The sequence below is a fragment of the Lathyrus oleraceus genome, chromosome 1 (assembly GCF_024323335.1).
Source record: "Lathyrus oleraceus cultivar Zhongwan6 chromosome 1, CAAS_Psat_ZW6_1.0, whole genome shotgun sequence".
NCBI classification, from domain to species: Eukaryota; Viridiplantae; Streptophyta; class Magnoliopsida; order Fabales; family Fabaceae; genus Lathyrus; species Lathyrus oleraceus.
This window is the reverse complement of record NC_066579.1, coordinates 265055611-265064504: the sequence shown is the minus strand read 5'-3', so window position 1 is coordinate 265064504 and position 8894 is coordinate 265055611. Positions and strand designations below refer to the sequence as shown.

General features: G+C 39.4%; 1 non-coding gene across 1 annotated transcript; it reads left to right on the top strand.

The window, feature by feature from the left end:
* Positions 1-8787: 8787 nt before the first annotated feature.
* Positions 8788-8894, top strand: LOC127116550 (small nucleolar RNA R71). Its single transcript, XR_007801377.1, has one exon. It is a non-coding gene; the product is annotated as a small nucleolar RNA R71 (small nucleolar RNA).

Genomic DNA, 8894 nt, shown 5'->3' with positions numbered 1-8894 from the left:
CAAGAAAGATGGAAAAGTTCACATGTGTGTTGATTACATAGATTTGAATAAATCCAAACCAAAAGATGACTTTCCTCTAACACATATTGATATGTTTGTAGATAATACAACTAATTTCAAATCTTTTTATTCATGGATGGATTTTCCGATTATAATCAAATCAAGATGGCACCTGAAGATATGGAGAAGACCATATTCGTTACACCCTGGGGAACAGTCTCTTATAGAGTGATGCCTTTCAGTTTAAAGAATGCTGGTGCAACGTACCAAAGAGATATGACCACTCTTTTTCATGATATGATGCATAAAGAGCTTGAAGTCTATGTTAATGATATGTTTGCTAAGTCAAGTGATGAAGAAGAACATGTCGAGAATCCCAATATAAACTCCGCTTGAATCCCAATAAATGTACTTTTAGTGTTCGTTTTGGTAAGTTGTTGGGCTTTATTGTCAGTGAGAAGGGTATTGAAGTGGATCCTGCCAAGGTCAAGGCAATACAAGAGATGCCTATGCCCAAACCTAAGAAGCAAGTTAGTGGTTTTCTTGGCCGCTTGAACTATATCTCAAAATTTATATCGCATATGACTGCCACATGTGCGCTATTTTCAAGCATCTTCGGAAAGACCACTCTTGTGATTGGACCAAATATTTCCAGAAAGGTTTCGATAGTATCAAAGAATATCTGCTTGAGCCTCCGATTTTGTCTCCGCCTGTTGAAGGAATACCATTGATCATGTATTTGACTATGCTTGATGAGAGTATGGGTTGTGTTCTTGGTTAGATGTTTTATCTGAGTATGATATTGAATACCGATCTCAAAGAGCTATTAAAGGTAGTGTCTTGGCTGACCATTTGGCTAACCAACCCATTGGAGATGAAAGATTGTGAAGAACCATTGCATGAAGAAGGGCCAGAACCTGGTTCCCGTTGGGGCATGGTATTTGATGGAGCTATTAATTCTGATGGTAATGGCATTGGGGCAGTGATTATTACTCCTCAAGGCACGCATTTTCCATTTACAACTAGATTTACTTTCAAATGTACAAACAATATGGCTGAGTATGAAGCTTGCATTATGGGGCTTGAAGAAGCCATTGATCTCAGAATTAAATATCTTAACGTCTGTGGAGATTCAAATTTGGTTGTGAATCAAATCAAAGGTGAATGGGAGATGAATCAACCTGGTTTGATACCATATAGAGATTATGCAAGGAGGATACCAACTTTGTTTACAAAGGTTGAGTTTCATCATATTCCTCGAGATGAAAACCGGATGGCAGATGCTCATGCAACGCTGGCCTCAACGATTGTGGTAAATTTTTGAAATGAAGTTCCTAATCTGATTGTGATACGTCTTGATAGGCTAGCTCATGTATTTTCTATTGAAGAAGTCAAAGAGGAAAAGCCTTGGTATTTTGATATCAAATGTTTCCTACAAAGTCAGAGTTACCCGTCTGGGGCATCTTTGAAAGATAAGAAGACTTTGAAGAGATTAGCTGGCAACTCCTACCTGAATGGTGATGTGCTTTATAAGAGAAATTTCGATATGGCTTTGCTCTAATGCATGGATAGACACGAAGCAGACATGTTGATGACTGAAGTCCATGAAGGTTCCTTTGGTACTCATTCCAACAGACATGCTATGGCGAAGAAAATGTTGAGAGCGGGTTACTATGGGATGACAATGGAATCTGACTATTGCAAGTTTGTCAAGAAATTCTACAAGTGTCAAATTTATGTAGATAAGATTCATATTCCTCCAACATTGTTGAATGTCATTTCCTCCCCATGGCCCTTCTCCATGTGGGGAATTGATATGATTGGCATGATTGAGCCCAAAGCTTCGAACGAACATCATTTCATTCTGGTGGCTATTGACTACATCACTAAGTGGGTTGAAGCGGCATCCTATGCGAATGTAACTGATCACTCTATTCGCAAGTGCACGAATCGCGTCAGAGTAATATAAAAGAATATCGATCCCACAGAGACCAAATTGTCAATCTATCGATTATTATCATTACGATGTTTATCTAAGGCGGTATAAAAGAGATATTGATATTGCAAAAATAATGGTAAATAAAGAAAATAAATACAGTGCAGGTAAAGACAGGTTTGAATGTATTTCACGTCAGTTAAGTGATATTTCGATTGTCTAAATAGAACTACTTATACGACAATATTTCCTACTCTTGAAAAGAATCCATTAAACTGGAATTGTTGCTTTAGCGTATTCAGAACCGAGTTTACCCTTAAATTAAGGCCTTTTATTATCACTAATAGAAGGTGCGCAGAACGCTAAAGTGGTAAACTTATTTTTAAGAAATAAGACTCGTAAACTTAGTTGAAAAGTGATTTTTATTTGGAAAGTTTACCCAAGGATTTTCCTGATTTTAAATCTATCAACGCGTCCGAAAACAGTTTCAAAAATCATTTTTCCTTAAAGTGATAAAAATTCCTAGTTAACTAAGCCAGGGTGCTTTCGCACTCCTTAAGTAGTTAAAACTAACCAAGTTTGTTTCAGAAAACACAAATTAAAAATCAAAACAACCTTTAAAGTATTTCTACAGATTTAATATGTGAAACATATCTTCAACCGCGAACCTTACATTCTAACCTTTAAAAGATTTAGCCAGACATGGTAATACCCATAAACACAATGATATTGATCATGATGAAAAGTTGTTTTAGATTGTAAGGCATAAAGAACGAGTAAAACGTGGACAGAAATTAAATAAAGTAAAGCCTGGACATAAATTAAATAAAGTAAAGCATAGACATAAATTAAATAAAGTAAAGCGTAAACATAAATTAAATAAAGTAAAGCGTGGACAGAAATTAAGTAAAGTAAAGCGTAGACAGAAATTAAATAAAGTAAAGCGTAGACAGAAATTAAATAAAGTAAAGCAAGACAAGTAAAATAAATAAAAACGATTAAATAAGAACCTGCTCCAAACGGAGGCTTTAAATGTGGTACAAGAAAAATAAACCTTCGACTCTGAAGATAAACATGACAGCAAATCGAAGTGCCCCAACTTAATCTCACTAAGCTGCAATAACCCCCCGATGTGACGGATTACCGCTTTACAGATGATAAATATAGTCTTAGTGTTGCAAACTAAGTTGGATGATTTGGAAATGAAATGGAACGACCTATTTATAGAGGAATTCAACAGCTTGTAAAGACCATGGTGCCCCTGAACTTCTCCTTAGTGGGAACGTGGAATACAAAGGTGGCGCCCGCCACCCCTTCATGGCGCCCTCCATGTGTGGAAATGGGAAAGATCATGGGAACGTGGCGGTTACCTCCTGGGCGAGGGCTGATGAGTCATGGCTTCTCCTATAGCGGTCGCGATGTGCAATGCCATGTGTACACTATTTGCCGAAAAACCCTAATTTTTGGTCTTTTTGCTTTGTTTCTTTTAAAAGGGTCCCAAAAGAGCTAAATATCTGAAAACAACATTAAAGAGAGAATAACACAAGCAAAATGATAATAAAGTCCTAATAAACATGTGAAATCCGAGTCAAAAACATGGTGTGATTCAGTGTGATCAAATTCTCCCACACTTAAACCATTGCCTGTCCTCAAGCAAAACTCTTTATAGTTTATGCAAGAAAAATTGTATCCGCTAGAGTTAATTCAAGGAAAAAAGACTTATAAGTTTATTCAAGGAATGTATCGATAGGTACTAACGAATCAAACTAAGGATATTGTAGTGACACTTCCCGCAAATACGGTCATAGGCTTCGTTCCTATACAAATCAATCAACATCACCCCACCATACCTAGGCCTTGTTTTTATCTTCTTCAAATCCTTTTCATTCAGGTGCAATCACATTAAGCACGTTATCTGTACATACTCATAGTAAGGTGACCGGTTAGTGGTTATGATCTTAAGCATGGGGCTCTGGTACATAAGTTGGTGTAACCCCTTTCTTTAACCCAATTTGCAGTTGTGGGGGATTGGATTGTAATCCACCCTACCAAGTTCAACACCAGATACTTATGAATCAACCAACAATAGGCATATTCTTAAATATACTTTAGCATGGGGCTCTGGTACATAAGTTGGTGTAACCCCTTTATTTAACCCAATTTGTAGTTGTGGGGGATTGGATCGTAATCCACCCTACCAAGTTCAGCACCAGATACCTCTGAACCAACCAACAATAGGCATATTCTTATATATATATATATATATGTATATATATATATATATATAAATATATACATATATATATATAAATATATATATATATATATATATATATATATATATATAATATTTTTTTTTTCTTTTCTTCTGCATGTTTCGCATATGTCTTTATTTTGCTGGGTTAAATGACCGTGTGAGAGTCACCTAGCCTGGATTTTCATACAACTTGAGAACAAAGCATGAATTTTTGTGATCATTCACTTATTTTCATCGGTCCCCTACGTAGAGCATAATTAGGCCGGAGCTGACTGCAAGGATAAACTACTTAAGGACATATTTGGAACAAAAATTAGGGCCACAACATATGGGGTTTCGGGATCGACTCTTATAATCATGAAGCCTACGGTGTTCAGACAATATTGATTTTTAGAAAAAAGTTTTCCCAAGTCTTTTACATCCCGTCATAAACCTATCTTATAGCCTGAATATTCAAGGTTAAAGAAATGGGAGAAATACAGATACACTACACAAATGACTCGTCAAACACATGTTATTTTATTGAAAAGAAAAGGCAAACAACTAAAACGCACAAAACATACTAAAAATAAAGGAAAGCGATAAAAATCGATAGAAATCTCCTCCCACACTTAACCCGAACATTGACCTTAATGTTTCGATATGAGATAGGGTGTAACTTGGAAGAGAGAGAAAGAGAACTATGGGTGATCACCGATACCGTCACCGTCACCGCCCTAGTCAGGATGCCTGGGTCAACGACGTTTGCTATGAGTACTAAGTCCTTCCTGCAGCTGGCTAGAGCGACCTAAGAGAGACCCTTGGGTGGCCTCAATAAATGCAAAGTGACGCTCATTAGCCTGTCGCTGGCGATGCTGCTCATTAGTGATCGCAAGTAAGGACTCAGTGATAGTCCAATGTGCTTGCTCACTACGTTGCCGGGAGGCTACCATAAAACTCATATTATCTTTCAGTTGTTGGTTTATGGTATTCAGAAGGGTGTCATGCCTTTCCTCATAATCCAGGTGCTCGCGCCACATCTCCTCGGTGATGTAAAAACCGGGAGTGGTACCTGCAAAATGGTCAGAGGAAGAAGGTGTAGTGTGTGCAGGTGATGCAGTAGGAATATCATGAGCGGGTGACTGGTCGTGCCGGTCATACTCATCATCGGTCCCTTGCTCATCGTCCATAGGAACATTAGGTGGCAAAGGACCGGTAAAAGCTGGAGCATCAAGATCATACATCCAGTTCCTTGCATGTCGCACATTTGTATGCTGAGAGCAAGGTAAAACAACACTAGGTATAGCTACACCATGGATCATGAGGTGAAAACCACCTTCTCGCCGCACCTTGCATAATTTCATATCTAATAATTTTAAGTTAACGGTGCGGTGAGGGATGTAGGATCAAGCGCTTACCACTGCGCTAAAAGCAATTGCTGTTAGTGAGGGTGCAACTTTATTTCCTTATAGTATGAGCCCTCAGGGGCTGCACCTAAAGCGAGGTTTGTAAGCTCCCTCTAAGCGCCATGGGTTGGGATGTTAAGCCCATTTGAATCCCTAAGGGTGACGCTGGATTTATTTATCCAACAATCTCCCCCCCAGTGTCAGCCGGGGGGATTCGAACCCATAACCATGCTCTGATACCACTTGTAGGATCAAGCGCTTACCACTGCGCTAAAAGCAATTGTTATTAGTGAGGGTGTAACTTTATTTCCTTATAGTATGAGCCCTTAGGGGCTGCACCTAAAGCGAGGTTTGTAAGCTCCTTCTAAGCGCCTTGGGTTGGGATGTTAAGCCCATTCGAATCCTTAAGGGTGACGCTGGATTTATTTATCCAACAAGGGAGTGATACCAAGGTGGCTAACTCAGCGTTGAGATTTAACGCTCTAGCAATAGAAGTAATTAAACCACCAAAAGAGATGGTTAGAATTTCTTTTTAAGAATGGCCGACATACGTGCAAGCATAAAAGGAACAGGATTGATCCTGCGATTAGTGAGGCAACCCTGTAAAAATAGCAACTCACGAGCATTTACTTTGTTAGAATTTTCCCGACCAAATATAGTACATGCCAAAAGGTATCGAAAAATACGTATGGCCGAGTTATGAATATTAGAAGCTAAAATTCCTTCAAAGGAAGTGACAGTCACATTTGATAATCTATTCCAAAAAGTAAATGCTTCGAGTGCCCATTCAGCAACTCAGGGTGTCTCACAGATGGCACCCTCACCATAAGGCATTCCTAACAAACCTGCTAAGGTATCGGTAGTGTACTCGTATTCCACATTAAATATTCTAAAACAAACGGTACCTACCGTGCAGGCAGTGCCAGGGTAAATAGTGTAAATTAGGGAACTTAAAAGTTCCTTAGTCAGCCTATCATAGGTGGGTGCTTTACTAGCAAAAATATCGTGTAATCCTAAAGTATCAAGCATGTGGAAAACACCATGGTATGTCCCTAAAGTGTACAAACAATCTTCGTCTATGGTATGCTGTTTTTTGATTAAAGCTTGACAAAAAAAAATAGTAAAATGAGATAAAATAAAATGGACATAAAAACATAATAATAACGATGCATATATATATAAAGCCACGGTAAAAACAAGCACGGTCGAGAGATCCAAGGAAAGAAAAAGCAAGCATAAAGTCAAAAGGAATAATAAAAACAAGCATAAATAATAAATAACGGGAAATAGGTAAATCAAATGGCTTCTCTCGGTCGGTGATAGCATCAATGCTCAGGGTATAGTGGAGTCTCCTCGACTTTGTATCCTTCAAGCTCTGCGATCTTGTGTCGGAGTTCGGCGATCTCATCATTTAGTATATCGGTTTCAGTGGCATGTGTGGTGACTGATACTTCGACCTGCAAAGCAACGTCAGCGAGCTCCTGGCGAAGCTGGGCTATCTCCATACGAAGCTTAACTAGTTCAGACTGCATACTTGGACTCTGAAGATTTGGATTATTGGTGAGGACTTTTATTCTTGTAGGTGCGACTCTCTGCTCGTCGACTGTCTCGCCTTGGCCTTCTATGGCGTAGGCCCATTTGAACTGGTCAATACACAAGTTAACTGAGGGTCCGGTAAAGTGAAGTAGTGAATAGTCTCACCCTCGATCAAGAGCCTGTATTGATCCGATTGGAAGGAAGATCTCCTCATGAGGCCACGGTCCAGAGGGAAGTCAATATCCATCAAGGTGTAGCTGCAGTAAGACGTCAAGTAAAATAGTCTTCTATCAAGTCCTCGGGTGGAATCTATATGAGTCACCGTGCTTCTAACGTGTATAGGGCTCACGGCGGAGCGAGCATTAAGATAGAGACTCTCGATCAGAAAAGCTCCGCAATCTACTGGGCGTGACTGAGTGGGAAATGATCATCTGAAAGTATCTAAAAGTAGGATTATGGATCTTGTTAGAGATTTGGATGGAAGGGTCAGGGCTACCTCCACATGTAATGTCACTCCAAAACTTCTCAACGTCTATGCTCACGAAATAGCTCATGGGGAGCCCAGATTTGGCATCATAAGCAGTCTGAAATCCAAGTAAGTCACCGAAATCGTTGTGGTTGAAGGTGTATTCTGTCCCGAACAACCTGAAATTAATGTAGCCACCATCACTAGCGTGACCAACATAGGGCTCGTAGGTCAGCGAGCTCAAGAACTCCAAAGTGAGGTTCCTGTAAGTCACATGCATCGCATCAGTATAATCATCCCATTGCACATGATTACACAAATTCTTGACACTAGGCTCAATGCCTAATGCCTCCATGCAGCTCGAATCAGGATATCTGGTGGGTAGCATTGGACGCTGGGAAAGCATGGCGTAGCACTGCTCCTGAACTGGGTCACGAAAGATCACTGGCATAGTGTCGCAATTTTCCATCCTGAAAAGTTAGGTTAAAAACAGAGGACACCTGAAATCGCAAATATTGTAAATGTTAGTCTAAACATAGATATATAAATACATATAAAACAAATAAAAATATAAATTGAAATAGTAAAAGTAAAGCAAAGGAAAAGAATTCATAGGTTGCCTCCCATGCAACGCTTGTTTAACGTTGTTAGCTTGACGATTCGAACATTATATATCAGAGGTAGGAACTGGAGGGTCGATCAGAGTTTGGCCAGGGCATTCTGTGGGGATGTCACCTCCTTGATATTGCTTCAGTCTTTGTCCATTTACCACAAACGGATTACAGGAATTGTTCCGGATTTCAACTCCTCCAGATTTTAGGATATTGGAGACCTTAAAAGGGCCTGTCCATCTCGAACGCAGCTTACCTGGAAAAATTCATAATCTCGAATTGAAAAGGAGAACAAAGTCGCCTACATTAAAGTACTTTTTCACAATCTTTTGGTCATGCCATCCTTTGGTTCTTTCTTTTTATATAATGGCATTCTCGTAAGCGTTCTGGCAGAGTTCCTCCAATTTGTGGATATCGAGGATTCACTTCTCGCCAGATGCTAGGTAATCCAAATTCAGGGTCTTGATAACCCAATATGCCTTGTGCTTGAGTTCAAAAGGTAAGTGGCATGACTTCCCGTAGACCAACTGGTATGGTGTAGTTCCAATAGGGGTTTTGTAAGCAGTTCTATAAGCAGTTCGATCAGCCATTGTTCTAGGCCATGGTGTGGACATACTCTTAATAGCTCTTTGCATCTCCCCCAGGCTTCAAAGAGTGATTCTCCTTGGTTTTGAGTAAATCTAGTTATTTGGTTTTAAAGAAC